At 37.3% G+C, this 18,402-nt stretch overlaps 1 protein-coding gene across 1 annotated transcript in view; it reads right to left on the reverse strand.

Moving 5' to 3' along the window:
• GPC6 (glypican 6) overlaps positions 1-18,402 on the reverse strand; it is a 574,538-nt gene that overhangs the window by 242,131 nt on the left and 314,005 nt on the right. The window lies entirely within an intron of this gene.

Raw genomic sequence — 18,402 nt, forward strand, 5'->3', positions numbered from 1 at the left:
CAAACAAAATGAATTATCTGCTTACACAACTTCGACTGCAAGTCTGCCATGGAAAGGAGTAAAAGGAATTAATTTCTATACTCAGTGAAGTTTAAATGACAATGAAGAAAAAGCTGAATAGGCTTCAATCAGGTGCAGTACTCCTAAGAGGGCCACCTGACAATTACATTTAATATGGTAATGCTATTACAGTACATGAAATTTTCTATTCTGCCCATAAAGGTCTTGTTAACAGTAATTAAATGTTAAGACATTCAGCCCTGTAAAGAAAAGAAATATAGTGAAATTATTATCACCAGAATCAGTGGAAGACTTTTTTAATTAGTATTTGAATAGCAAAAGATTGAATTCTCACTACCCAGGGACAACAAGGCTTATCAGGTCTCTGTTAAATTACATGCAATCATACTTTCTTCATTAGAATTGCAAACATTTGTGTAAACCACTGGTTTTGCTACTCAACAGATGACAGGAGTTGATACTAATCCTCACCCCTTCCTACCCTCAGCGTGTTTTACACCCAAGAGCAGTGACCTGTGCTGCTAGCTTTGGAGATCTGTGCTTCAGCCGCTAGTGCTGGCCATCAGGCAGTCTCCTGAGTGGGAGATCACCTGGCATTAGGTGAGCAGTAGGTCTCAAGTGCTGAGAAAACACTGCTTGAGCAGCCAAAAAGATGATCCACTGGAGAGTGTGAGCTGCTGCTGTGGGTTGGTCTGCATGGGATACAGGGCATGACTGTCCTCAGTGTTATGGCCCTGGCTCTTCTTTTCAAACTGTAACAGTTTATGGTTTTCAGTCCTGGAGGTCCCTGGCGTTTTGTCAAAATGACAAAGGCATCATGTTCATGCAAACAGTTCTCCAGTTCCATAAAGAATATTTTGATAACCTCTTAAAAATATTTTCTTTTTTTGCAATAGTGAGGTAGACTCTTTACCAAGAGCAAGCACTGGAATTACACAGCATGGCTTCCAATAAAGAATAATTGGATTCAGACTATAAAACTAATTAAGATTACCACAGCCTCTTTAGGATCCTAATGCTGCTTTTAATACTTGCTCATAGGATTTCACAAAACATCCATTTGCAATGAAATTTATTTGCATAGATAAATGTATATCAGCTAATTTAAACACAAAGAAAAATGAGGTCCACTTATTACTTAAACTAGGTAGAAACTTAAGCGCAAATTCATTCAGATTAATATTTAACAAGGTCCTAAATCAAAACTGATGTGATGAGAATATAACTAGGAATAATCACCCATATAGCATGTCAGTGATCGTTGTTCCTTAACATCTTGGCCCCAATTCCATAGCATCTACCATCGTACAGAAATATGTGCCAAATATTTGAAGCAAAACTCCAAGAAGTTAAGAAGATGAAGTGCTAAATAAATGCCATAAATCTTTAAGTTTGCAGCCTATCAGCTCAAAAGCTCATAATTTCAAATTCTGGTGATAGCAGACAATTTCATCAAGCAATGAATATCTATGCACACTTTCAAATGTAAAAAGGGGAAGGCTATACCATGGGCAAACTGCTAAATATTAACTATATTTTAATTCTTTATGTATATATTTTACTGTTCCAATGTTTGGGCATAGTGACATGGAGTTTCTATTCTGTGCGAAGGGACAATAGGAAGCTTTGGTCCACTGTTAAAAATGGGTCTGTTGCTTGCTTCCTCGAGCATCTCCAGCTTCCAACACGGTGACAGAGTGGTTATACTTGGGAGCAGAGAAAAATGAACATACCCTGGTAAAGTCTTTGTGAATCAGTAGGTAAACTTCATGTAACTCACTCTTTCTGAGCAAACATGGAACCAGTGTGGGTGACTGCCATCAAAATACAATTTCTTCATCTCACTTCCAATCAGTAATAATAATAATCAAGATCTCATGGAACAGAAATGCCACTGAATGCCAGTGACCTACTTATCCTAAAACTCTTATATATCCTATAACTTGATTTACAAAGAGAGCTGAAATAGCATTGGTGCAATGATGGGAGAAACACCCTTACCCCTCTTCCTTCCCACACCACCTTATCTTTTCACATTTAAACCTGGACAAAAAACTATGGTTGCTGTAACTACTGGACGGCTTGCAACCAGAAAAGAAAATGAGATAAAATGCTTGCCAAGTTTTTACAACATATGTTTCTTCCAGACAACGCTCCTTTAATAATTTCTATATTCAGTTTGCTCAGCTACTTGCAAAGAAGACTCTAATGTCCTCCATCTGCAGTTATGCCAGGTATCAGACGATGAGTTAGCCACCTCATGTAGCAGGAACTTGGCTAAATCTTGAACGAGAGAAGGTGCACTATGTCATATGCTAATGTTTTCAAAGTTAGTTTGCAGAGCAGCTGAACATACCAAGTCTCCTATAATGCATTTCAATCAATAATTTTTTATTTCAAGTTAGTAGAGATTCGATATGAACAGATTAAGAAGCATTAAAATAGCACTTTCAGGTCACTTGAATAGGAATTACAGAGCAAATTGTGAAAGCTGTCTCCTTTTAGAGCTGGAGTTAAAATATGACCATTGATAACAAAAAATAATAATGATTAATAATAAAAAGCCCACAGAGGCTGATGTATCTCATAACATTAAGTATCTTCTTTTCCACCCTTACAAAGCGTTTTGCAGTACTAGTCCCACCTATGGAAAACTGAAAGGATTTTAATCACCTTCAATGTCAGCATTTCTACCACTGTAGAACTTGCTTCTGAAAAAAACCACAAAATGGGAAATGGGATTTTGTACAAATTCTGGACGGAGCTTTCCAAGAGTTACTTTAAGAATCCAAAAACCAAATTCATGGAAACAAAAGATTAATTCACCAGGACTGAAAAAGAAAATCTTGCCTTGTGCTCTACATCTTCCCATTTTCCTTGGGCAGTGACGAGTGCTCATGCTTCTACCCGTGGAAAACCCATGCAAAACAATTATTTTCTAAGAGCAAGGAGCCTGAAAAAGGAAGGAGTACAAATTACAGTGCCGATTTCTGGAAACCTTAAGGTCTCGATATACGGCATAACAAACCTTGCTCCATGCAAAGTTAACAGATGGTAAAGCTTGTGCCGTTTGACATGACCAGTCTCTCCCTGATTGTTGCCATAACGCTACTGAGGAGATGGATGGTGGGAAAACCAGCAAGTGCTTATACAGCCTCCAAGTCTCGGGGGAAATGTACAAATGTACATTTTATACAAAACACAATAATTTAGAGGCTGTTAAACATGTTTTAAAAGAAATAATTTCCTCTGGCTCAAGTCATATATTTGCCCACACAGAGATCTAGCATTCCTGCTGCTTCTGGATCCAGTATTTGGACTAAGTTCCAGTTCCAATACTAGCACAACTTTCTTTTAAGTGAAGATGAATGGAGCTAGGAGAGAAGGGGAACTGCAATTTCATTTTTAAGCGAATCCAGGCTGCCATACATCTTGGAATAATACTGACTTCGTTCTGCCTTGCTCCTCTGATCTTCCATTCTGTCTGAGCATTTGCTTTAGACCAAGCTGATTCACACCATAGCAAATACCTGCTATATATAGTTGATACGCTTAGTAGCAGCAAAAAAGTAATTGTTTTTTTATTTTATCAGTTGTCTCACAATCTCCAACCAAACAAATGAGACAGTAATTCCTCTCCCCTTCTCATTTTTAATATTATGTTTAAATAACAAACTTCTGACCCACATCTGACCCACAAAAAATTGACCTGTGGTTATAACGCATCAGCTACCCAGAAGTGCTATGGCAGTCTCCACAAGTAATGGTACTTCTGACCCCACTATGTCATATAAAAATTCAAGTCATGTTTCCTTTTTTTTTCCCCTTCCTTTTTCTTCCCCCCCCACACCTCAGGGGAATAGTAAATGCAAAAGAAAACTTCTGTCAGAAAGATCAACATTTTGATGTCCTTAGAAAACCCAACTGATGTTTGAAAATTAATTAAAAAGACCCTGAAGCTACTGTAGTCAATAACTTAAAATTTGTACAGAAGTTCTTCAAACATCTAAGAGACTTCTTAAACAGGTTTTGTTAAAAATACATGAGTACTTTAAAATAAACACCAAGAAATGTGAAAAATCCTCAAACTCAGAAATTAGACTAATGTAAATAGTGTGTGCTCAGAGAAAGATCTACCTTTCACATTTGTAGTAAAATGTAATTTCTCACAGACTAAATACATAGCACAATGTTCCTGAAAATTTTCATTGTTTGAACAGCTAACGTTAAGTTCTATTCATTTAAATCACTCACTCAACACCAAGCTTAACCTGGGCTGAATTGCATTTAAGCCTTTGTGTTCAGTTTTTCTCGAAGGGTAGGCCTAGAGACAGCAGATAATGAACTATCACAAGGTCTCATCTACAACTGAGATATTTGATATCAGAGATAATGAATTTGGGTGAGCAGTTCCCGTTGCTAACAATAAAATACATGGCTGAAGTTTCCATATTTTAAAATTCACTTTATATGGATAAGAAATTATTGATCTTCCATATAACAGTCATCAAGCTAAGGTTGTGTGGAGAAGTCATTTACAACACTGAAGAGTGTCTGCCTTATCATTACATCTGGTTTTATTTGTAAACGATAACCTTAAGATTTATATCACCCTTTCCCCTTAGTTTTAATGTACATGGGTTTGTTTAGTTACTGACACATAAAAGTGCTCTCAATGTATTGTACCGTACATTGATTTGAAAAAATCTAGAAGAACTTTTCCTTTGATGCAGTCTTTGACTGTTAATATCACAAACATTTGCCATTATTTGACATCCCTATCACCGATTCCAGGAGCACTTCCAGTTTCTAGAGAAACCCAGGCATGGGGGTAGGAGGCAGTCTGGATGTCTGGGAGATGAGGTCTCCTGAGCACATTACCCTGGCACATCCCAGGGAGGTCTCTGGCAGAGCGTCGGTCTGTACCGCAACCTGAGCCTGGTCAGGGTGAGGGCTGGCACAAGTGTCAGTGTGCCCAACTGTTAACCCAGTTGCTGTGTGGCAAAAATAACTATGGCTTGTATCGCCCGGAGCTTTACCAGACAATATGTATTCCCAAAAGGCACCTTTGAAAAGGCCAGCCTGCTTTGGGGTGGAAAAGAGTTTAGCCCTTATGGCATGAGCTATCCCATGCCACCACCCTCTATGGGCCAGAGAATAGTCTCTGAACCTGTTTCCTGATATATGGGTAGTCTATCCTACGTCTGTTGACCATCTCAGAAGATTTGCCAATAAATTACTATGAAAAGCAAGCGATCTAACCATTTAGTGAAAGAAAAAAATAATAATCAAACCATCGTATATGGTCTGACAGGAAAATGACAATGGCTTTACAGGCTAATCTTTACAACAGATAGTCAAATGACCTCCTGTTCAGGTTATCCAACCTTTGACATTGTAAACATATTTCTGCCTTTTAAAAATCCTCAGAGCAGTCTTTAGCAGACTGCTATCATTTGCGGATAATATCTGAAGTTTGGAAGAGATTTGAAAAATGTCTGCGGCTATCCTTGGGAAAATCTGTTCAGATTTGAACTACAAACAGGGCAATGTTATCATTTGTGCTATCCTCATTAGAGCTTGCTAAACTACTGGGGATAGAACTTGTGAACATGCAGTCTGAATGAAACAAGTTCAATCCCGTTGAGACTTCTGTTACCATACATACATAGGATACATATAACACATTAACTTTATTACAGCAAGAGCCTGGGTGTCTTAACCGAAATTCTCTGCTGCACTGTAATAAAGATTAACGTGTACTGTCATTTCATTGCATATTGAAACCCTAAGAAAATGCAACAGATATATTTGAAAATTACCTGAAAATTCAGTCACAAATCACATTCTGTTACTTTGGGAAAAATAGATGGATACATGGCAATCCTTACAGACATCAGAGTTTATATCTGTTTTCAAGGAAAAGGGAGAACCTAATTCTAGTATGTAGGTAATAAAACGCCCTTATATTAACATAAGTAATGGTTAAGTAATTTGCTGACTTGCCGATGTGTATTGGTACTCGTACAATAGTGTATGTTTTGGATCATAGCTCTTTCCTTCAAAACTAACAAACAATACCACTTACACGTCATTACTGGAGAGTGATGAAGCCATTATACACATATTTTTCAGGACTTTGAAAAGCCCCAGATTTTTCTGGTATTCAAGTGAGTTTGGGACAAAAGTACAATCAATCAATTTTGACAGTATCAATTCTGAACTGGATTCTGTTATCCTGGATTCAGGTGGTATGGTGCCTTTTTTAGCAAGCGGTACAATTGATTTTCATGGTGTTAGTTGCCAAATAAGAAACTATTCTGACTAAATAGGATATCAGAAGTCACCTTCCATAACTGAAAATGAAAAATAGGATGACTACTAAACATTTCACATACACTGAAATACAAAATGAAGTTTTTTTAAACATAAGTGCTCTTGTGTAGACAAATTGATTTTTTTTTTTAAAAGGAGCCTTTTTGTCATTTTATTGCTTTTTTCTTCTGAGCACTTCAATAAACATGTATGAAATGACTTTTCAAAAAATTACAACAGGAAAAAGGAAAAAAAAAACCTCACAACTTAAACTTTTAAGTAAGGGTACACTCAAAATATACTTCATATGAATTAGTATTTAAAAAAAAAATTGACCTTTGCTTTTGCCTGGGAAAGTCCCTAAATTTTTTCTTTCACTCCTTACAGAGTTGTTCCTTCTAGAGGAATTGCTATCAATGGTGTTATTACCAAAAATAACATCTCTGTAAGCTGGCGTCAGAGTGTGAACCAATTAGCACTATGAGATGCTGTGGAAGTTAAAAACCAAATGTGGCAATAACCATCTGGGTAGACAAAATATTCTTTTTACCTGCGGGTCCTTGAACATGGCAATAAACATATGGCCGAGAGAGCTGGGCTTGTTCAGTGCATTTCTAATAAAAATCTAGGTGACACAAATACACCATGATAGGTGTCATAGAAACTAGTGTAATGACCTTTCACATCTGGATGCCTCATTTCTAATTAGGAATGAATAAGACATAACAAGGTCAGGTGACACTGACTAACGGAGCATATTACTTGTATATGGATGAGGCATTTTGATGAAAAACTTCCAAAGCGTTTTTACCAATTATCTCAGTACGACACCAGACTGTGCCCCCTTAAAAGAGCTTCCAGATGTGAAAGGTCAGAATTTTTATCTTGGAGTATGCAGTTTATTCTTTTTCCAATTCTTTCTTACCTTTATATTAATGTCAAATGAAAACCAAATTTGTTCCCTTCACTTCCTCCACACCCCTTTTGAAATGTCGTTTTCAAAACGCACCACTTGCGCAAGCTGCTTACACCACTCCAATGGCATGCGCACGTTTCACCGGTCATAACAACAGATGGCCAGATCCTGGCTCCCCTGCTCTGAGTCTCATCATGCAGTCAGTCCCACTTCAATCATATTTTCTCCTCATCAACTAGCCTGCTTCCTCAGTTTATAAATTCCCCAAAATACTACAAGGAAAAAAGGGCATTTCTAGACCTTTGCAAATCAACTGGATGCTGTGACCTATAGGAAAAGCAAATTCTGCAGCACTGCACACTTAAATTGAGGGGTTTTGCTCCACCTCCTGGGACAAGCTCAAGCACGGGAAGGGAAGCAGCTGCTTCTTTGCAAAACTTGGCACCCAGGAGTCCAGCCCTGGCCATAGGGAGCAGGCTGGGGCTGCCTGTAGCACCTCCTGGTAGCCAGCGATCATCCCCTGCGGTGGCCCTGGTGCAGTGAGAGGGGGAAGAGGGCCATCTGTGATAAATCCTGACTCCAGGCGCCGGCCAGCAACTGCCAGCGGTGTCTGGTGTTGCATGATGGGTACTGTTTCTGGGATTTCAGGGACATATGGCATTCTACTTGGTGTTTGTCCTCAAGTGGGAACGTAGGTGCTACTGGGGCAGCGCTGCATGAGCTGTTTCGTCTGTTTTGATGTCACCTGAAGGAGTCCTGATTTTATGGATCTATTGCACTGGGAGGTTCAGCAGCAGCTTTTAGTCACTTTTTGCTGTGAAGTGTCAATTAAAATAAAAAAAAAAAAAGAAGAAAGAAAAAAAAAGAAGAGACAAAGAGATGGAAATGGTGCTCTGAATAACCCATCAGTTTGTCCTACAGGTCACTCAAACAAGGTCATTATTGACTGAAAATAATCATTCTTGCTCTTTCCAGGCACATGTAGAATAAAACAAAGCATAATATTGGCATGCTCAACTCTACCTTATTTCCCAGTTAGACTAATTTCTCACACGCTTTTAAATTACTGCTTCCTTCTTTGTATTTTAAGATAAAGGAATAAAAAATTTTTTATTACATTTTAAGATCAAACACAAGCCAGCTTAATACAGAGCTGAAAAGTAAACAGATGTTTGGTGGTGAAAGAAATAACAGAAGAGGAGAGAGGCGATATAACACATGATGAAATTCACAGCATGTTCAGGATAACTTGCAGACCATTGCAAAGGTTCATGATGTTTAGTGAAATCAATCTAGGGAGATATATCAGAAATTGTTCACTTGATCTTTATTGGATCTAAAATTCGTAACTGGTTATAACCAAGCTAAGCTTTCTCATGGAGAGCAGAATTTAGTAACTGGCTGTAAAGCAATTTAATTTTAGTACTTCCGGGGTAGATCTTTATGAACAATGCTCTCCAAAGGGCTGCATCTTCTCCTATGACTTGGCAATCCACTGAACTTGCAATTCTACTTTTGTTAACATACGCTGATTGCTTAGGTATATGCTTGAAGTAAAGAGTAAAGCATAGCATGGAGACTCTTGAGCCGGAAGATAATTAAACTCTGGAACTGGTAACAGTGCAGTACTATCATCTAAGCTAAACAGCCTTCTGAAAGATACAGCACACTTATAACGTGGTTAAGGATATCCCTGCAGCTCATTTACACACATTTACAATATAAGCAGCATAGAACTGGGATACATCTGTTTTTAGATCTTCAGTTTTCTGAGTGGGCTTATGCACGGAAATATTGAGTCACTAAAGGCAGCTATTCCTAAATCAGTCCTGTTTTTTTTAGGACTTCTAATATGAAGTTAAGGCTTTGGAAAAAATACATACTGATGCATTCTTCTTTCCTTTACATTCCTTACTGTACTGCAGCCTACCTATCTCTACTTCATTCCTTCCATCTTTTCACTGAATAACAGCTGAAATTTGTTTTAAAGTTTTACAGGACCAGGGATTACGATTCATCGTGAGGACAGTAAGGTGCCTAGTACATCACAAGTGCTATAAAAATAATAGTAACTGCAATAACTAGCATTCTGTGTTGAAATCCTGCTTTATTTCAAGCTCTCAGTCAGTGCAAAACTGCATATTGTATATCTGCTTTTAACATATCTCAATCTGTATTTCTTTTAAATTTTCTGATTTGAGATGGAAGGTTACTAATCACGCAGTGCTGCTGGCGTGGTTTTCCTGTAAATGAGTCTGCGCGTCTCAAAAGATTTGCCTGCACCGACTACATAAATACAGATTAGTAAAGAACTAGAAAAAGGCGGGTAGGTTCACTGCCCCTGGCTTTGGCAAATATATCCCTTTGGTATGACTATTAATGTAAATGTTATCTTTACAGAGTAACCTTGTGTTTTAGGTATATGGCAAAAGATGGAACTACTCAAGGTCAGACTTGAGCCCTGGTCTGTGGTGGGGCCCAAAGGTCAATCAGGAGTCCGTCAAAGTTCCCCCCTCAATGTCACCAATGCTCTGACCTATTTCGCTTTGTTCTGAGCTTCAAGGATTAGCCAACAAGGGAAGACTTCTAATTTCACACAGTCAGCACCCCAAGGAGGAGAGGTCATGATCCAGCCACTTTCCTCCTCCCTCCTCTCAGCTCTACCATGTAGGGAAAGAGCATCCTCAGCTGGTCTCAGAGCATCATCCCTATTATGAAGATTTTCCTTCTGACACAAACGAAATTCAAGAGACCATGCATGATGTTTGCTTTAGCTCTCTATTTAAACACTATCTTCTGCCGTATCGCATCACCTTGCAATTAAATGATCATGACCATGAGTAAGATACAAGATGGAGTTAAAAAAGGTAATTCAAAAAGCTCTAGATATAAATATAGACAGCAACTGTTGTTTTCTGATGAAGAGAAAAAGGAAAAGGAAAAGGAAAAAGAAAGGAAAAGGAAAAGGAAAAGGAAAACTGATACATGAAGCCTGATGGTTTCCTGCAGGTCTTTAAAGAGTGTTGTTAAAAACAAAGTATTTATTTTTTCCTAGAGAAAAAACAACGCAGACTTGCCTCTGGGCTTCATGAGACCAGAACAGCAGGTTCTGTGAGTCAAAGTGATTCACACAAGTCTTTCTCTCTTTTTAATGAGGAAAGCTTTCAAAATGCCACAATCCACTGTATTTGACCACTGCATCAGCTACACTGGAGCACAATGAAATGTATGCTATGGATTTCAACCTTGCAAATGTATGAATTTTTATACTAAATATTCCGAGCCAGAATACCCCTATCAGATAAAATGTTAGATTATTTGTTTTTATAAGATTTCTTTCATATAAAGTACCATGAAACTACATATAGTGCAAACCATTGTTACACTATGTAACTGGGAGACCTTCTGTAAATTACTGGATTTTGGAAATTGTGAAAAGCTCATTTGAAAACAGAGAAGGAAAATAAATCCTTGTACTGTACTGCACAAATATACTTAGTTCCTCAGATGCCTTATAACAGAAGAAAACCCCCAACTATTTCCAATTACCCATAATCAGATAATCTGCACTTACAGGAAAACCTCTGCTCTTCTGCAATGAAGGAAGGGTCTAGGGATCTAAAGAGTGATAATCTGCACCAGGAGAGGAAGGGGAGAAGGAATCCAGCTCTAACCCATACCAAATTCAGAAGTGAAAAAAGGGACTCTTTATCCTGCTGGGAGGAAATGCCTTTCATTCTACATATCTTTATTTTTGTCTAAAGAATATAAACCCCATTGCTCCCAAGACAAATTTTTTTTATAAACTCTGTAACAATCTATAGCTATGCACATGTAATTCTTTCAGTTTGGCATTTTTCAGGCATTTTGCAGAACCAATGCAGCAATGTTCTCAGCTGACTGGAATGAACAAAATGTTTCTTTGCGAAAGCTGAAGTTCTGGTCCTTGAACTCCGGTGAAGGTGCACCCTCACTGCAATTGCTATTAAGTTGCAGTTAATGGCTTGTCTGTGATCTCTCTGACCACATGGGCAAAGCGGGTGATGAGCAAGGAAAAAAAAAAAGGAGAAAATGTTCAAAACTGTCCAATGACAAAATCTACAAAACCATTCAGGAGCTTAACTGTTCTGGCTCAAAGTAATTTAGAAATCTAAAGCCCACTGAATTTTGATAGATTAAGCTTCAACTCACTGGAACATTTTTGGAAATTTTATTCAAGGTCCAGACTATGTTTGAGCATCTTCATCAGCACCAGGCTATTTCTAGATTCTCCGTAAAGCTGCTGCTGAAAGACAGCAGAAACAGCAGGAGACTCCAGTGCTGGCCTTGTTCTTCTTTTCAGCTTTTGGAAGCACTTGGAGACAGGGGTAATAATGCTGCACATAGTGCCATCTGTGACTGTGGTAAAAGTCTAATCTGACTTGAATTCAGGATCTAATTTTAACCCCAACTGGTTCGTCTTCTCTTTTTTTTTTTAAATAATATGTCATTTATAAATATTTTAATTAGTATATCTGACATGTTTCAAATTACGTTTTCAAATTAATACTAAAAAAGGAGGGAAGGGGGTTGAATATGTAGAGTTAAAATACTTATTTTGGATCAGGACAATTATTTCAGAAGACTATTTTTTCCTAATTTAATCCTTATAGTCCTTTCTTTTCCCCCTCAATTTTGTTAGTATGCTACCCCCAGCTGACTGTCATCACACGACGGAGTCACGATCACATTGACTTCAGCTGGTCAGAAGATGTTATACAGAAAATGGTACGCTGTAATGACGTTTAGAGGTGCCAGACCACTGTAAATGATATTTTTAATGTTACCCAGTGTGCTGTAGAAAGGCAAGTATCAGATCTGTTTTAATTCTTCATTAGTATTTTATATACAAAACAGTTATTTTATAAAGTAATAAATTGTCAGCTGTGAGGACTAGCTTTTTATTTGTTTACAGAAAGTATGCCGCATATTAATCAGCATCACACTCCTTTTCACTCCTGATGGGGATTGTCAATCTCCCTACCTGCCTATGTTTTTTTCATATTCCCTTCTTATATCATCAGAGTGCAGAACATTGACATTCAAATTGACATGACACTCTCCATAGCATACTTTTTGCCTCATTCAGATTTCTCAACATTACTTTCCGTTTTCTCTAAAATTTTGCATTTAGTTTTCACTGCTGCAAAATGGTGAATCAGTCAAAATACCCTGAAAATCAGGCTACTGCTATGATTGTGAGATAGGAATGATGATTTAGCCCTTAACCTTTCTACAGAGTGTGACAACAAATGTACCAATTAGTGTCATTTCTGATCTTGATGTTTATGCACTGAGACCTGGACTGACAGCAGAACAGTTTATAGCCTACAAGAACAAATTCATATAAGTACTTACTGAGATTACTAAATTGCAAAATACTGTTGTAAATGCAGCAATCTCTTTCAAAATGTAAATTGCATTGGGCAAAGAATCCAGACAACACATCAGGCTTCAGGCTGGTGTTTGGATTATTTTACCTATAAATAACAAATTTCACTGATATCTTAAAAAAACACGTGCAGAGAAAGAAAGAAATGAAGAAAAGTTCTGTTCTCTTTCCAACATAAGGACCAAGCTTCATACTTTGAAATGTCTTATTGATTAATTACCAGGACTTTATGTGGGGAGTTTTGATTAATTTATATCCTTTTAGTCATTTAAACATGCTACCTGTTGTGAACTTGCACATTCACACAGTGCATTTGTGACTGTTGCACAACACAACACAGAATAACTGAGCCTGTAAAATACTGAAGAGCTCCCTGAGAGACAGAGAGGCAGAGCCTGAAAGCCTAAGGTTCGAATCCCTCTTCTGCACGACCATGAATTAATGAAGTAAGTTGTTGGGTTTTTTTTTGCCTGTGAATAATGACTGTTTAATCTCCCATGTAAAATAGAACAGCTACAAAGCTGAGACGTAGACTATAAAAGCAGTGAATGTATTGCAGATCTCTTATCCGGGCAGTGGGCAGTGAGATTTTGGTGTTCCTCTGTTCAGAATCAGACACAGCAGGTATCTTTACACTTATTCTTCAAAGAGGCCATCCATCCTTTTGGTTTCTATTCTTCCCTTATGTCATTTCAACAAAATCTTCGCCAAAATCAGTTCTATTCAGCAAAGAAAGGAAAAAGTTTCATAAAAAAATTCTCATTGTGGAGCCACCAGAATATCTTTACATAGGAATGCTTGGTGGAGTGAGCAAAATAACTTCTCTCACAAAGCATATTTAACATATTTCATTAGATGCCATAGCCACACTATTCCCAAAGACCTCTGTTTGGCATTTTTCAAGGGTGGGACTCCAGTGCTGCAGGTGTTGGGTATTTTTGGTCTTGCTATCTCCAGTTTTACTTTGGCAAATAGCACAAAACAGGAAAATTCTCTACTAAAGCTTAGCTTCCTTCGTATCTTGACCTCAGCTTTAAAATTCTTATGTTTATGATTTCCTTATTTTTTACTGCCAGTTGGGAATCAGGGAACACTATTTTACCTTTGATAATATTTATTTGTAAAAAATACCAGAGAGAATAGCATACAGCACAAAAAGCAAGGCATGGGGAAGGACAAAAAATTGATAATGTGCCATCTAAAATGATCAAGCTGTCAAGGATGACACTGATATAAATTCCCTTGTTATTGCAGATGAACTGGTATAATACCAGGGGACTGAACATGAGCCAGATTTGATTTGTTAACTTGTTGCTATTATTTTGACAACATTTCAGCAAAATTGTCACATCTGTCGAAATTCTGTTAGAAAATTAGATGTAGCAAAGAACACCAAACAGCCTTATTTTCTCCTACTGAGTGTGCTGGGATTTTCCTTCGGTGAGTCATCAGCCGGCAGCAACAATGAAGAATCACAACAATCACAAAGATACCATCTGTTTAAGGAAGATGATCCAAAAGCAAACATGTATCTTTCTAAACATAAAATTCATCAGCACAAAAACTACACACACACACAAAAAAAAAAGGTGTGTGGGTTTGCATACATATACATAATTTCTGTAATTCCTGACGTGTTATCAAAACACCCAGGTAGCAGCAATTACAAAGTTTCCTGTATGGGTTTCTGTCATCAGCTAAAGCCACAGATGATATTACTTGAACTTTGTATCATGGGAGCTCATGACATTTGGAAATATGGAATATGTTTTTCATCACATGGTGCCTCACACCTGGTGCTTGCAGAAATTAGGCTTTAATGATTAGAGTGCTTCCATTTCTTTCAAAGTATTTTTAACAAATACAGGCAAAACGCATGGCTCTGCATTGCCAAGAACACCTCCAGCAAACTAGCAGACTACAGGATGACTACTGCAATAGGACTCATCTAGATGACTTTTTTTTCCTTTTCTAACACCATGCATATGGAAGTCCTTGTTCCATTTTAAAGAAAACTGTTAAAAACCCCTAGTTCTCCTTGCCAATCCTGGCAGCAATGGTAAATGTCCACAAATGTAAAATGTTCATCAGTATAGTTCTTGTGTGATAGAAAAACATCCCTGATGCATTTTCTAAAGTAAACACGACATGAATAAACTGGAAAAAGAAAAGTCAACAATATTTTCCAAAAATGCAAACTAAAGCTCAAGGAAACATTTGCATTGCAAAAATATTATCAGTGAAAAGATAGTTATTAAAGAGGCAAAGAGGGAGAACTGATTGCCGATATAGCTCCCTCACTCCTGTTTAAAACTTGAAGTTAATTGATACAATAAATGAACAGCAATACAACCTAGTGTTCAGACAGAGGCTTAAACTTATTTTTCTTTCATTTATACCATCCAGACCTTTTAAAACAAAGCGTAATGAAAAATAATGGTCATTAGGTGACATAAATGTTGCTTTGTTTCTTACACGTGCTCAATCTGCTACCCATTATAGATTTACACAGTGGACCTCATGAAGTAAGTCCAGAAGCACGCAGGCAGCTACCTTCTCTGCTTGATGAATGTTTAGGTCGTGTGTCTGTTCTTTTGCCTTCCTTAGAAGGTAAAATGTAGTGTAAGTGACTTAGATAACGCACCCATAGAGCCAAAAGGATTGGATGTAAGGAAAAATTTCTTTACTGAAAGAGTGGTTAAACATTGGAAGAGGCTGCCCAGGGAAGTGGTGGAGTCCCCATCCCTGGAGGTATTTAAAAGACGAGTAGATGAGGCGCTTAGGGACATGGTTTAGTGGGTGGTGGTGTTGGGTCGACGGTTGGACTCGATGATCTTAGAGGTCTTTTCCAACCTTAATGATTCTATGATTCTATGATTCTATGCAACAGCAAAAATCCCAAGAGGAGTGGTCTAATGATGATACAATAATCATCAGTATTTTATTTAACTCCTGTGTTTATATTTAAACAAAAGGCTTAAATATGAGCAAGACCAGGGATAACAAAGTTTTGCTTAAGCATTTACTGTGTTTCCCTGATTATGTTCTCATACAGCGGGAAATAAATGCTACTGTTTTCTGCTTAAATTACCTGGAACATCTGTCTGCTTTTCTACCTGTCTTTCTTCTAGAATTCAAGTGATCTGTGTCACAAAATCGTACTTGCATTCACTTGAATGTAAAGTGAAATATAAACATTCATGCCCACATGAGATTATAGCAGAAAGTTCAACTTTATTGAAAAAAATCAACAAAACGCAACTTGTTGCAAAGGAACCTTCCTACTGTATGTCATTCTCCACCCTTAATGTTGTAACTTGGTCAACTTCTCTTTAAGCCACTTCTGATGAAACATTTTAATTTTTTCCTGGGTGTACACCCTATCTGATATGATAACATTCTGCTATGCTATGAATTCCTAATATAATATAATATAATGGCACAAACTAGTCATTTTACATCTAGTATAATGATTTTCACTAATACAGAGACTGATTACTAATGACTGATGCTAATGTAATCTAAATTTTGAGAATATACCTGATGATTTTGTGATGACCAACTTCATTTTGTATGTCCCCACGTTAATATATAAAAAGGATAAAACAATCACTTTGAATCTGACTCTGTGAATACATGCAGTAGGAACAAATGGCAAAATGTAAGCCTGTTTCTAAATGCTTTCAAAGTCTCACTTGTTCTTGCTGAATTCTCTGCAAAGGTTCCTACGAACAATACTGATGATCATGATGATGTTAGTGTCATAAAAGAAAAAGAGCTTCACTGATGAGAAATTTAGTTGGAGATCTTCACTGATGAGAAATTTAGTTGGAGATCTTCACTGATGAGAAATTTAGTTGGAATAGTTAACTTACAATCAGTCAGGTATAGTGCATAGTAGGTCAGATTTCTCTCTCTTGCTCTCTGCCCCTTCCCCCCCCCCCCCCAACACTCTCACAAACATGCAGTTAGCAATTGTTCCATTCTCAAAATTCAGACTTAGAGACTGCAGGTGTAATAAAGAAATAGTCATAGGTAGTGTGAAATATATAGCAATTCCTCTGACTTCAACAATAGGCAACAATTTTAACAATTCACCTGACATAAATAGACTGACATCAAGCCAAAACCAATGAATGGGTAGTATTTAAGTAAGCAGTGTGCACATGAAACACATTTAGAAAAAACATTTTAAAATGGAGTTCAAATCATGTTTTCAAATGTGTTTCATCATTCAAGCTAGATATGGCATAACTGATGACAAAACTTAGCTTTCTGCATTCAGTCAGCAGAACTATTGCATTATGTGTATCTCTTCATTGCGAGTGAAGATGAGTGCGGAATGAAAACAAAGTGACAGATCAAAATGAAAGAGAAGTGATATCACATAGATAAACTTGTCTTGGACATGTCAGTACTCACTATTTTATTTCTCTGATATGAAGGATGGATGAAGCAAAACCAATTTTGGTTGTCAAGGGCTGCCACAAAATGGAGAGAAACAATATGAACAACAAAAAGATGTCAAGAATAGGTCTATCAATAACACTAACTTATTTTACACATACACAGTAAAAACCCATCCAGCTTCCAACTTCACATAAATAAAATACCATTCCATTTCTAGTGGTTACCATAGTTGCAGAAGACATCTACTGCTTCACCCACTTTCTCAAAATACAGAAGTCACTTATCTGAATATCTTAACATTCAGATACTACCTCTGTACAGTCTTGAAATTTTAAATAACTTGTACTAAAACACTTCTTCAACTAGGACTCTATTGACACATTTTTTAAAGATCCTGCACAAAGCTCCTGTTGAAGGCAATAGAAACTTTGGCTGTTCAGCATCTTTGAAAGTCTGTTCATATATTTTTATCTGTTCGGTATCCACTTAAACATAAGCCCTGCAAAAAGTAAGAAGACTGTTCAGACAAGAATGTAAATAATCTGAACAAACCTGTACAGAGTTTGGGAATTTATAGAAAATCCATTTAAATTTAACACACAATAAGAAATATAGCTATAAATACTGAACACATCCCTGAACTGAGCTATAAGAATGAGTGAAGTTATGATAGAAGAAAAATTAAAGAGCTTGTAACAGAAAAATGGGAAGGTAGGGAAACAAAGAAAACCCTTACTACGTGGAAAATCTGCTGAAACACTAAGTTTTCTGTAGAAATTCTAGTGTCATAAAATACTGCCCTTTTATCTTCACAGTAAATCTTATTTTGGAAGAAGATATAAGCAAGTTGTTATTGTATAAGCCAAGATTCTTTTAATTCTTTTTTCATCGATAATTGACTAACTAATACTGAATTGATTCTTGTATCAAATCTACATGGAATAGGTCCTTATTATCAGGAAAAGACCACACAAGTTACAACACAGAACACAATCAAAAACTGAAATAACAAGGAGTGTGGAATTAAGCATGCGATTTAAATTGAATCACAATGAAAGGAATTGAAATGCTAAAGATAGCCACATGCGATCTGACCTCTACCTCCCTATACTATGTGATCAGACTGAATTTCCCAGCAAAAGTAGTACCAACAGCTCCATTCAGTACCTGCTAAAGTGATTCTGCTAAGGATCGAATGCTTGCCCACAATGGTTTGATGCAGTAGAGTCGATAGGAGTGCTAGATGGCCTGGCATTTTACTTCTATGACATTGTTGTGGTTTAACCTCAGCCGGCAACTGAGCACCACA

The sequence above is a fragment of the Aptenodytes forsteri genome, unplaced genomic scaffold (genome assembly GCF_000699145.1).
Source record: "Aptenodytes forsteri isolate BGI_AS27 unplaced genomic scaffold, ASM69914v1 Scaffold32, whole genome shotgun sequence".
Lineage (NCBI taxonomy): Eukaryota > Metazoa > Chordata > Aves > Sphenisciformes > Spheniscidae > Aptenodytes > Aptenodytes forsteri.